Source organism: Hylobates moloch, unplaced genomic scaffold (assembly GCF_009828535.3).
Source record: "Hylobates moloch isolate HMO894 unplaced genomic scaffold, HMol_V3 SCAFFOLD_17, whole genome shotgun sequence".
NCBI lineage: Eukaryota > Metazoa > Chordata > Mammalia > Primates > Hylobatidae > Hylobates > Hylobates moloch.
Genome location: NW_026652292.1, coordinates 55700700 through 55714846, shown reverse-complemented (window position 1 = coordinate 55714846; position 14147 = coordinate 55700700).

Here is a 14147-nt window from a genome sequence, read left to right as displayed (position 1 = left end):
TACGTCTACTTAATTGATGATCATATCAGCAAAGAGATATCCCTGGTTTCATTGTCAGTCACGAATTTGTAACACAACATATCTATACACATATACAAAAGGTATTAAACATAATCTTCCCAGGACCAGTGACAACAGAAAACGTTTATGAAAGGAAAAAAAAATTACATTATTATTTCAGTCTTTTCTTCAATTCAATCACTTTCCCTCCTAGTTCAGAGACTAAAACTGCATTGAGGTACAAAACTGTTCTTTCGTTGCCCTAAGAATATTTATTTGTTAAACCTGAAGGAAGCTTTTAACAGAATTTTAAAAAATTATTTTAATGAAAAAGATATTTTACAAGGAGGGGTAAAAGCATGAATTCCTATGTTTGTGCAGCCATTAACTAGAAAAGAGCACTTCATTAAATTCTGCTGGGACTTAAGTTCCACTACAATTAAAAATAAGAGGTGACCTAAATGATCTCTTCAAGTGCTTCTAGTTCTAGAATCCCAGGCTCGTCTTCTGGCTCCACTGTACTATGAAGGAATATTTACAGAGAGTATTTGAAATGATCTGTTAGCTTACGGAAAGAAAATGCTAAATTAGAACCCATTAATTAAACATGCACAGAAATAAGGGAGGAAATAAGACATTTTCCAGAAGAAAATCCAGCCTGGGCGACAGAGCGAGACTCCATCTCAAAAGAAAAAAAAAAAAGAAAATCCATATACTAATGCAGATTTTTATTAAAATAATATCACAAATTATCAATAAATATTTTAAAACTCTCTCCATACTGCTTTCTACCTTGGACACGTCTCGCTACAGTCCTGTGGGAGAAATGCCAGTGCCTATCTCTATAAACATTTAAAATATACTTATCCGCAAAGTTATGTGCATTTGTTTTTCTGTCTTAAAAAAATGAAAATACCTTGAAGTCGTTATTTTGAAGGTTATTATTAGAGAAGCACAATAGTGAGGAAATTCTGGCTGTTCAAAAAGTGTGATATGATAGCAATTTACCCAGGACATATACTTTTATTAAGACCTGCGGTTTCACTTTCTTAATATCTTTAGGGCTGAAATTGTTTAGATATTAGGAGGAGATAGCAGTGGCAGCAACATTTTGGAATTTATCATGAGTCTATCTAAAGTAGTTTTCTTGAGTTTATTGCCTACATAAAAAAGATAAAGGCCTCTGAAAAAAGCTTTAGAGTGCAGATTTTATAATAAAATTTACAAATTATGGCAGGCACAGTGGCTCATGCCTGCAATCCCCGCACTTTGGGAGGCCAAGGTATGGGTGGGTCACCAGAGATCAGGGGTTTCAGACCAGCCCGGCCAACATGGCAAAAACTTTGTCTCTACTAAAAATACAAAAATTAGCTGAATGTGGTGGCACGTGCCTGTAATCCCAGCTACTCCAGAGGCTGAGGCAAGAGAATCCCTTGAACCCGGGAGGCGGAAGTTGCAGTGAGCTGAGATCGTGCCACTGCATTCCAACCTGGGGGATAGAGCCAGACTCTGTTTCCAAAAATAAAATAAAATAAAATAAAATAAAAATTTTAAAAAGAATTTACAAATTAGTTGAGTTACCAAAATCCATTCAATACTATAAATTGGTTCTCTCAAGTGCATGGTAAAGTGCATCGCCAATGGGCTATGTGCAATATTTTCCATGGGCTGGGTTATACACAAATTTTTCAATTATCAGAAAAGTTCTAGTAAGTTAAAATGTATTTGTAAGTCTCCAGAATTTGAGAAAAAATAGTCCTTTTAACAGTGTTTACATTAAACAATCAGTTTGGCCATTTGCCTTATCATACTGGTCAGCTTGGACATCAAATATAGCTGATTAATGCAGTGAATTGCCCAGCTGTGTGACTGAACTAACCAAAGAAGCTATCCATTTAATGTGAAATATGTGCAGTTTAACTGTCATGTAATTCATTAGTTCCATTATTTTGTTTATGCCCTGGGAGCTCTCTGACCTTCTCTGCTCTGAGAGATAGCACACTCGACAACTAAATAAGCTGGAGGCATCACGATTATAGAAGGCTTTAATACATAAATTCATTGTCAAAGCAAACAGGTAATTACAGAAAATCCAAGTTGGTTTTCTTTCTTTCTTTCTTTCTTTCTTTCTTTCTTTCTTTCTTTCTTTCTTTCTTTCTTTCTTTCTTTTTTCTTTCTTTCTTTCTTTCTTTCTTTCTTTCTTTCTTTCTTTCTTTTTCTTTTTCTTTCTTTCTTTTCTTTTCTTTCTTTCGTCCTTTTTTTAAAACTTTCTCCATTGGAAGCAGGCAAATAGCTTATGGTGTTAATGATTCAGGTTACTAATTTTCTTTGGGCAAATATTGTTGACATAAAATAGTACTTTTGAATATTGGAGGGCAGAAAGACAGTTTCCAAGCCAAAAAGTTTTTTATATACAAGGCTTATGGATATGACACTAGATAGCCTCGTTAGTACTGGCCTTGTACTCAGATAGGCACATGAACACTGCAGAAAAATAGGAAAAAAAACCATAGGCTTTGAGTCTGACAGAGCTAGTCCTCACATTTTAACCTATTTTATTTTATTTGACTCTAAACAAATGCTGTGAAGTGTAAAGGTAAGGTGTCTTTCTCACATGAGATAAGGAAACTCATATTCAGAATGAATACGTGGCTTGCTAATAATCATATAAATAATAAATATCAAAGCCATGACTAGTACCCAGATGTTTTTATTATTAATTTATTGCTCTTTCCTTCCACTAAACAATAAGAAATCTTTCATAATTCACTTGCAAATGATCAAAGTGTCAATTTAAACAAAAGTAATCCCAGTGCCCAAATAGTTGGTAAGTAGGAGGTTGACTGGTTTTATGTAATCAGGAAGTAGAAGTGACTTCTGGTATTGTTGGATCCAGAAATTCAAACAATAAGCAACTGGTTATGCAATCTTTTCCTCTTCCATCATACTTGTTTACTAGCACTTCCTCCTTTCCCTGTTTATCTCCATATGTTGGCCTCATTCTTTATTATTTCTGACAAATGCTTCTTACCTGGCAACAATTATGACAATTTCAAATCAATATTCTTTCCAGGCTTATGCCCCTATTCACTGCTGCTTCCTCACCCCTTTTTCTTTTTCCTCCTCCTTTGTCTCCAATTCCTGGCTTAGATCACAGGTCAATCTGCAGATTCACCAAGTATCCCAGGGCTCAAAGGTACCATCATTTTTCAGACTTGAGTCACATTTAATACCTTAGCCAAAGAAAATTTGACCAGAAATCTTAGGAAAATCACATGAAGAAGCATGGGGATTCTGTCCAGACACAAACATAAAATATTTCTCAATTATATCATGTTATCCAATAAAGAATAGTCGTAAGAACGTTCATGAAATTAACATGGCATACCAGTGCATCAAATGCTGGCACTCTAACAGAGGGGAATAAATTGGGACTAAAAAGACCCTGATATATATATTTGACATCTAAAAAGAATAGTTGCTAACTAATTTCAATCACACCTGCAAGTGAATCTGGAGCAATTTAACCAATACATGCTGTCAAGGACAAGGAAATGTGTTTTTTTTTTTTTTTTTTTTTTTTTTTTCTGGTTAAAAGGAGCTTCGGGTAAAGCATGGTCCTTTAAATACAGATTCTCACACTCAGAGTAACAGCAGAATTCCATTCGTAGCTTCACACTACAAGTAAAGTTATCAAAAGAAAGGTGGTATTTTGAGTTTGGTCTGCCTTCGTTCTGTCTTCTTGATTTAAAACTGGAACAGGAAAATAGAGCTCTGTTATTCATTAGGCTCCTGTAAATCCCCAAGAAGATCATTGACTCTTGTCTTTCAAATTTAAAATTATTAAGTCACAACTGGATTGAGATATACTAGTTTCTCACATTACTGGGTAGTTTTTCTTGCTTTTTCTTTTTAAGTTCAAAAGTGATTTTGAAAGCTTCCTTCTACAAAGAAACTACAATTGTCGTCTCAGTATTTTCCTTATGCACTTGAAAGAGAGGCCTCTAAGAAGGAAAAGTAAGCAGGAAAGACATACCATGTCATCCTAAGCAACCATCCATCAAAGCTGCTCTTAGTTTTACAGGCTTGTTCTCCCAAGGTAGAATGATGGTTAAGATTATAATTGTGCAGTGTCCCTGAAGACACAGCCTGAATAAATTAAGTTTTCAAGCATAAAGAAGATATTTTATTCTCCCAAAGGACACAGGCTTTTCACCACTCCCAAGAGAAATCTAGCTGTTAACTACAGTGCTCACAAATTACTTAAATAAACGAGTCTTCCTTAGTAACCAAAGTTAAGTCCTAGCAACATTCATATTTACAGGCAAACCATTAACAAAAACAGATTCGCAGATATTATTAATTTTATAAGAGCATTTATACTATCTTTGGATTGGTATAGCTTCATTCCTGTTCAGGAAATAAGCGGTGATATTGCCAGGAGAAACAATACATTTTAAAAGAAAATAAATTCTTTCTTTATGCATACATTTTATGTTTTCACAAAGTGCCACTGACATAATGATCTTTGATAAGCACTAAACAAAAAACACTGAAAATAATAAATAATGGATTCTTGCTACAGATTAGCTTACTTATATTGATAAAATTTGCCAGTAGTTTTAAAAACTAGCCAGAGACTTCTTTCACATATGGTGCTAAATGCTAAGGGAAAAGACAGTTATTGAAAGACATCTGCTTTAAATAAAAACAAATTTGAGCCCTAAATATTACTTTAGGGAAAATTTTAGTCATCGGTAAGTTTACATTGCTTTAAGGAAAAATCTGGGTAAAACTTGCCACATTTTATATTGCACATTTTAAAATGCTTGGCTTTAATATTGCTAAAATAAAATCTTGAATTCTTATTTCCAACAACATTTTTTCTTGCGTTCACAAATGCATATATGTTATTTTACAATTACAATACAGTACTCAGGTGTTGCAAATAAAACTGTTTTTTCTCGAACTTTATTCAAATGAACCGAACATATAAGCCTTCATTTCTTCCTATAGAGAAAAATCTCTAAAACTTTATCTTGCCAAGGTCATGCAAGCAATTCTAATTCTAAGTGTGATCAATTCAGACATCAAATTGATTCAACTCAAGTTTATTCATTTTTAATTTCTCCTGGCTTCCTTGGGGTTTTCTAAGTCTGTGGCCAGAGGAGGTACATATGTATTATTCTGGCATTAAAGAGTTGTACAGTTGTACCACGACTGAGTCTTATCCACTGACCTCTACCATAGTGCATTTTTGTTTTATCTGCTCTGATTTATTAGGCAGTATGACAACTGTGGTTTGTGTCCATGGATTGACCAGTGGCCATCAGCTTCAAAGTCAGCCACACACTCTGAATCCTTGTCTCAAATGATACCTTCCGGATCTACCAGCTCACAGCATCTTTCATTTACTCCTTCTCACCCCGTAGGGGTATATGAGACTCTGAGCTTTGCCTGACACACATCTACCTACATACCTTTCACAGGTTGAAAAAGGGAGTGTCAATATTCAGCTTGCATTATCCTGAGCTGTACTCAGAGTAACTAGTCACAAATAGAACTGTTTCAGATTGCCTAATTAACCTGTCTACGGACATAGACTCTCCTTGATCAAACATTAGCTCTCTGAGCCCTCTGTTTCACTAGCCCTCAACCTTGACCCTCATTCTGTCTTTGGCCTGCCCAGCTCAGTCTTAACAAAGAATCCCAATTATTCATACCCTGACCCCACTCTTGATATCTTATAAAGTTCTTCATCCCCTACCTTTGATGTCTAAGTCTTTGGCCTGGCTTTAGCAAGAATCTTGTTAGACAAGTTTAGCAAAAATTACGCTACCCTTAATGTCTCTTCTCTGTAATTTTTTATCCACTGACCATCCTCTCAGTCTTTGGCTACATACGTCCCTATTTGTCCTTGCCTTTTTCAGAGTTGAACCCAATCTCCTGTTTATTGCAGTAGAGTTGACCCCTATTGTAATCATTTTGAATAAAGCTTTCTTTACCATTTTAACAAGTGTACGAATATTTTTCCTTTAACATCATCCTACCCACTCTCCCCACCAGCCCCACAGCAACCTTAAGTAATAGGTCTTCAATGCATTTCTGTTTAAAACAGATGTCTTTCAATAGCTCTCTTTTTCTATAAATTTTGCTTCTGTTTACCTCTCTTATTACACAGTCTTCCAGGGTAAAGGCAGGACTTTGAACTTCAGTCTACATGCTTTGTGAAACTATTGGTATTAGTGTTGGCTTGATGAAACCTCTATGTTCAGTATGCTACACTGGCTCATTTGTGGTAGATGATTTGAGTGAGACCAAGAGACAAAAAAAGGGAGTACTTTGTACCTTCTACTGAAGAGTAGAGTGACTATAGTTAACACAAACGTATATTTCAAAGTAGCCAGAAGAGAGAACTTGAATTGTTCCCAACACATAGAAATGATAAATACTCAAAGTGATGAACACCTCAACTACCCTTGACCATTACAGATTCTATGAGTGTAACTAATTATCATATGTCCCCTATGAATATGTAAATTGTGTCTTTTTTTTTTTTTTTTATAGAGAAAGAGTAGTTTGAAAGGGAGAGCTCTACTCAGATAGTTACCGAAATACTCCAGGCAAGAAAGGATAGTTACATGAACTAGAGAAGTAGCATTGGGGTAGATAAACAAGGTCAAAGTCAAGATTTTTTAAATGCAGAAACAATAATATTTATTGGGAGATTGGATGAGGGGCATGAACAGATTTTGGAGTTTAATGTGATTCCAGGTTGTGGTCTGAATAACTCAGTGTAATGTGCCCTCACTACAATGGTGAAAACTAGAAGAGGAACACATTTTGAAAAAATGAATCAAAATTAAGAAAACACAAAAGGATAAGTTATCATCTTTCAACCACTGGTTTCATAGGCTCCTTTGTGTGAATTACAAAAAGCAACACTGGACATCTTCTATAAACATTCAGTCCTCACAATAGGGCTCTGAAAATTCTAGCAGTTGACTCATTTATCTGAGCTTCCAGAGACTCCTTTACCTGAGCTCCTTCATGGGGCACACAAACAGCACAACCACACAAAACAGAAGACCTGTGGGTTTGTAGCTAAAATTAAATAAATAAGATCTCCTATGTGATCATTATGATTAATAAAGAATGAATCTTATCCTCCTATGAGGCAAATAATAAACTTAACAGATTAATGTAGGTATAAAATGTACCTAATTGATTAAAAAATTACACATTTCAAAGCTCAGGGTGTGTGGAACACTTGATAAAAACTGCTGGTTTAGAAGGATTCTGTGCTAGTATTCTTGCCATTAATCCCTATTCTGTCCATTTTAATAACATTAAGGAGTTTGAAAAAAAAAAACTGTAACCCTTTATGTTTATTTGAACTATCACAGGACTCAAATATCTGCCTGATTCTACTTTGCTCAGTCAAATAAATTTGAGTCATGTGTAGTCACTTTGGGGGAGTATTATTTTTGTTGAAAATAAAGTTTTAAAAATGTTAAGGTCATATATAGTTAATGTAATGTTCAACTTAGAGAAATTGAAATATGCATAATATCTAGAGACAAGAAGAAAGTCCTTCTTTTGCGTCCCCAATAATAGAAATATGCTTTCCATTTGGAAAATATGTTTCCATTTGGGGTATAATAAACTACTGTAAATCAAGATTTATTTCTGTTGAAAGAACAAAAAAATTACAAAATTATATCTAATCTCAGTGTTGTTCAAATGAACATGCTTTCAGAGGCAACTTGATTCTTAAGTTTCTCTGAATCAAGATAGATGAATAGATATAAATTAGTCAAAGGCCCAGCCATTCCTCCGAAAGAAACTACTAAGCTAGGTTACTAAAAAAATACGAAAAATAAATGAATAAGAAGCTGAACTCATTTATTTTAAAGAGAAAGTTCAACCAACTTTGGACTTGGGCCTCCTGACTGAGACCCAAGGTGGATGGCACAATAGGTAAAAAGTGCTGGTCAGAAAGGATTGTGTGTGAGTATTGTTGTCATTAATCCCTACTCTGTCAATTTCAATAAATAGATTTCTTGCCAAAGGAAGTATTTGTTAATAGCTTTTCAAGTGAACTGCTCACATGGATAGAAGAGAAATCCATTTACCACATCCACTCATTGCCTTTATTTTTCCAGCCAACTCAGAAAGTACTTTCAGCAGCAAATATCAGCACATTTTGAAATACAGGCATGACTGAGTCATATTTCCAGAACTACTGGCTATAAGATCTCAGACAAATCATTTAACCTCTCTAAACCTCAATCTATGTTCCTGTAAAATTAATATACAGTTAACTCTTGAGTAACATGGGTTTAAAATGCATAGAACACTTAAATGCAGCTTTTTAATGAACATATTAGAAACTTTTTGGAGATTTGTAATAATTTGAAAATATTTGCAGGCAAACCACATAGCCTAGAAATATTTTTAAAAATTAAGAAAAGGGTATGTCACGAAGGCAGGAAATATGTATGCATAGTAGCCTATTTTATTATTTATTACCACACAAATTCATTACAAAAATTAACATTGATCAAAACTTAGACACATAAATGCAGACTGTATATGGTGCCATTTACTAGTAGAGAGAAATGTAAACAAATATAAAGATAGAGTATTAAATAATAACTGCTTTAAAATAACTATAGTACATATTATACTACTGTAATTATTTCATAGTCACCTCCTGTTGCTATTGCTGTGAGCCCAAGTATTGCAAGTATTCGCTAATCATCTTCATATGAGTAGTTCATACCTCCAGTAAATTGCATGTTGCAGTAAAAAGTGACCTCTCACAGTTCGCACATATTTTAAAATCATATTTAGTGCAATAACATAAACCTTGAATAATACAATGAGACTCATATGAAGTGCCACTACTGATGTTGGAAGTTGTTGGAGGAAGCAGAGAAAGGTCTTAACTTCACAAGAAAAAGTTGAATTGCTTGATACATACCATAGATTGAAATCTGCAGTTGCAATTGCCTGCCATTGCAAGATAAATGAATCCAGCATAAGAATTACTGTAAAAAGGTAAAAAAAAAATTTGTGAAGCCATCATTGTAGCTATATCAGTGGGTGTAAAATCCTTGTACTTCATGTGATATACCTTTTTATCTTGTATTAAAAAGCGATTTTTATATGAGTGGAAGATTGCTATAAGAAACAAATACCTATAGACTTTAATATGCTTCAAGTAAAACAGAACTATTACATGATAACTTAAAGCAAAAAATAAAGTGAAGGCTTTGAAGCTGGATAATCCAATGCCAGCAAAGGATGGTTTGATAATTTTAGAAAAAGGTTTGGCTTTAAAAATATGAAGATAACAGGAGAAGCTCTTTCTGGCAACCAAGAGGCAGCAGATGATGATTCAGATGATGTTAAGAAAATCATCGAAGAGAAAGGAGATCTACCTGAAATTTTTTTTTTTAATGTAGATGAAAGTACCGTATTCTTTGAAAAAATACCACAAAGGACATTTATTAGTAAGGAAGAAAAACAAGAACTGGGATTTAAGGCAGGAAGCCATAGGCTAACTTTACTATTTTGTGCAAATACAGTCCAGTTGATGATCAGGATTTCTCTAAGCAATAAAGCTGCTTACCCTTGAGCTAATAGTCTTTTGGTGGTACAAGAAGGCCTGGACAATGAGAAAGTTTTTTTCTGGATTGGTTACATCAATGCTTTGTCTTTAAAGTCGGGAAGTATCTTGCTAGTAAGGGACTTGCCTTTTAAAGCTCTTTTGGTATTGAACAACGCCCCTGGCAACCCAGAACTCCATGACTTCAACACCAAAGGTGTCAAAGTGGTCTACTTGCCCCCAAACACAACATCTCAAACTCAGCTTATAGAAGAGGAGCTCATACATGTTTTTACAGATCATTATATACAGTATTCTATGGAAAGGATTGCCAACCATAAGGAAGAGAACCCTGATAGATCACCATAAAAGTCTGGAAGAATTACACCATTGAGGATGTAATAAGTGTTACAAAAACATGTGAAAATCATCAAGCGTGAAACAATAAATTCCTGCTAGAGAAAACTGGGTCCAGATGTTTTGCATGTATTCACAGGATTTACAATAGAGTCAATCAAATAAATTATGAAAGAGACTGTGGATATGACAAAAAGGTTAAGGGTAGATATTAATCTTTAGAGATATTAATCCTAGAGAAATTCAACATGAATTACATACTACACTAGAGGAATTAGTAAAAGATGACTTGAGGGAAATGAGTGTTTCCTAACCAGTGCCAAACAATGAAGAAGAAGACATACAAGAAGCAGAGCTAGAAAAAGATTGATATTAGACAACCTGCCAGAAGGGTTCTGATTAGCCAAGACTGTCTTCGACTTAGTTTATGACATGGACTCGTCTATGATACAGGCACTGAATCTAAAGCAAATGGTGGAGGAAGAATTGGTATCATATGGAAACACTTTTAGAGAAATGAAAAAGCCAAAATTTCAAACAGAAATTATGACGTATTTCCATAAAGTTACATCAAGTGTGGCTGCCTTTCCCGCCTCCCCCTCCACTTTATACCTCTGCTTCCCCTGAGACAGCAAGACTGGCTCCTCCTGTTCTTCCTCCTCTTTAGCCTACTCAAGGAAATGAGGATGAAAACCTTTATGATGATCCACTAACACATAATTAATAAAAATATACTTTCTCTTCCTTATTATTTTAATAATTTTTTCTTTAGCTTACTTTATTGTAAGAATACAGTATATAATACATACAGCACAAAAAATATTTTAATACATTTTATGTTATCAGTAAGGCTTCTTGTCAACAGTAGGCTATTTGAGTTTTTGAGGAATCTAAACTTATATACAGATTTTTCAGTGTGCAAGAGGTCAGTGTCCTTAGCTTCTGCATTGTTCAGTGGTCAACTGTAACTTTATTTCTTTATTATGGCACAATAATCTACATATAGAAGATATTCCATTAATTATTAGATAAAAGACAAAAATACTATACAATAATACACTTTATTTCTATAAATTATTAAAGTAATTGATATAACACATTTGATTGTTTGCATAAATATGATATTCCCCTCCACTATTTCAGCACTTCAACATAAATGCCACTAGCATAGGATTGGGGATTAGACATACTAGAGATGAAATTGGATTCCGTTGCATACTCATCATGTGATTAGTATCAACTGCTTAATCTGCCTTATTTCCTAAAATTGAATGCAAATAATATCTGGTTCATTTCTTATTGTAGAGATTAAAGACAGTACATATTAAGTGTTTGAACTGTGTCCTGACACATAGTAAGCATTCCATAAGTTAAAGATTTTTGTTATTGTTACTAATTATAAAACACCTGTTCACCATTCTGGCATTCCAGAGACATTGTTGTAAGACTTCCAGATAAAGGATTGATGAATTAAGGATTCACTCAACGTTTCAAAATAGTAATATTTTTATAATTATAAAATTAATTCCATTCTGTGTTAATAGCTTTGTAACCAACAAGGAATTTTACTATACTAAGTGAACCACTAGTTAGTTCATCAATAATTAGCTACAGAAATTTGAATTTGTTTTCAAGTTTATTAGCCAAATCTTCCAAAACCTAAGTAGTTAATCAAGGTAGCAGTTAATCATAGGTGGGTGAATTGTTAATTCTTGATGGATTAATAGAAGGCGGTCTAATAAGTATTGTTTAATTATTAATATTTCTTCCAACTGAAAAATTTGTCAAGAGTGAATAAAATATCAAAGTAAATTTAGAGTCTCCAGGAGAGCTTACATGTTTCTTCTTTGTTCTGAAAAATTTCCCAAATGGGAAATACACATAATGCATTTTGCTGACCAGAAATGATTCTAACTTTTAAAAGTACAAATGAAACATTGGGACCCATGGGAAAATGACAATACCTGATTCAAAAATCACCACTTGATCAAGATTGTCTGGGAGCCAAGAGAAACCCCAATACAGGGAAAGGGTGAGAGACCCTCAGTGGGCTTCATTCTCACTCCTGGAATCTTAGCCACTGAAAAGCCCCTTGGCCTCATGGGCCTTGCAACGAACATAGGAAGCTACTGGAAGATTCCTTGATGGCACTGCCCCAGGGAGAAAGCTCAGCTGAGACCCTCACATTCTCTGAGACCTTAGCAGCTATATAAAAAGACCATTTTAAACTCTACAACCAAAAGACTGTGCATTATTAAAGATTCCAGTGGTACTGGGGCTGAGGTTCAAAAGAAGCGTGAGCTGCTGCCACTAAGGTTTAGATATAAACAGCCACAGGCTACCACAGCAGGGGTGGAAGCACACCACAGGCCTTTGCACCACCTTTAGGATTGAGGAATGAGTAAGGTGCCATTCTAGAGCTCTGTCCCCAACAAATAGTGCACTGTCCTCGAGCCCTGCCTCACTGGGGCTGAGGCACAAGAGAAGAGCTGGCTGCTGACTCTAGGGCTTAGGCATGAGTAAAATCAGGCTACTGCACCCAGGACTGAAGCACAAGCACCACTGGATCTGAGGTATGACTAGTGTGTGTGTTCCCTACCCACCAGTTTAGGCTGCTGTCCCTGAAGGTGGCATCACCCCTTACCCAGTGTTAGAATAGCAGCAAGACCACTGCCATCCCCAGCCTGAGCATTCTGCTGGTGGCCTGAGGATCAACTTGCCACTGCCTAAGATGGCTAGTACCTGTACATACCATTGGCGTGGATGAGGACAAGCCAGTCCAGCCTGGCTTCACCCTTCCCCAACGTGCCAGGGCACATAGTCCAGGGACCCACGTATTTCCCAGCCCAGATCAGCACCATTGGTACCTGAACACTTCTTCTGGGGACCTGAGGTTTTGCTGTTACTTCCATAGCTGGCATCTGCCTGCATGCACCACCTGAATGCCTGGAGACTGACCTGCCTAGCCCATTACAGCCACTGCCAACACAAGCATGCCTACTCAGGACTCAGAAAATCATCCTGCCACTGCCACTGTGATTGTCTATGCTACATTGACTGCTCAGGGGACAAAGGACCTGCCCACCTACTCTTCCCATAGCTACCACTATCTGAGCCACTAGAGCTCCAAGAATCAGCTTTCCTGAAACTACCAACACTGGTGACAGTGTATGACACTTGGGGCCTAAGGACAGGCACACAGCCTACAGTTGTCAACACTGGAGTTTACCTACCTGTTGTCCCAGTCCCCAATAAACCTGTACCACAGCCTTTACTAGTGACTGCACCTTAAGCCACCGAGAAAATCTCAGATACCAGTGATGCTATTTACACACAAATAAATGATCAGACACTACACTGTGGAATTCACCTAGAATCAAGACCAAAGTGCTCTACTCAACCAACACCATACATTCATCTTCAGGAAAAATCCCTTCCCTACAAAAGCAAATTCAAAAATTTTGATACTGATACATCAGATGTGCAGATATCAATCTAAGGATACAATAAACATGAAAAATATTATTACAAACAGGAACACAATAATTCTCCAGAAGCAGATCCCAATATTAAAAATTAGTAAAAACCCAGAAAAAGAATATAAATTATTGATTCCAAACAACGTCAGTGAGATATGAAAGAATTTTTAAAAACAATACAAGTAAATCAGAAAAAAATTCAGGATATGAATGAGAAATTTACCAGAGATTTACATATTATTTTAAAAAAGAACCAACGCAAAATCTGGAACTGATAATTTATTAAATAAACTGCAAAATACATTAAAAAACATGAACAACAGTCCAAATCAAGCAAAAGAAAGAATCTCAGAACCTGAAGATAGGTCTTTTGAAATAAGCCAGTCAGGTCTTCCCATGGCACATTATAGTAAAAAGGTCTTCCCATGACACATTACAGTAAAAATATCTAGAGTTAATTACAAAGAGAGAATTGTAAGAACAGCAAGAGAAAAGTGTCTAGTCATCTATAAAGGAAACATCAACGGACTCACGGTGAATTTCTCAGCAGGAAAATTACAGTCCAGGAGAAGATGCCATGATTTACTCAAAGTGCTCAAAGGAAAAATAACTGTCAGCCAAGGATACTTCATGCAGAAATATTGTACTTTATGTGATGGAGAAATAAAGTATTTCCCAGACAAGCAAAAGCTGAAGGA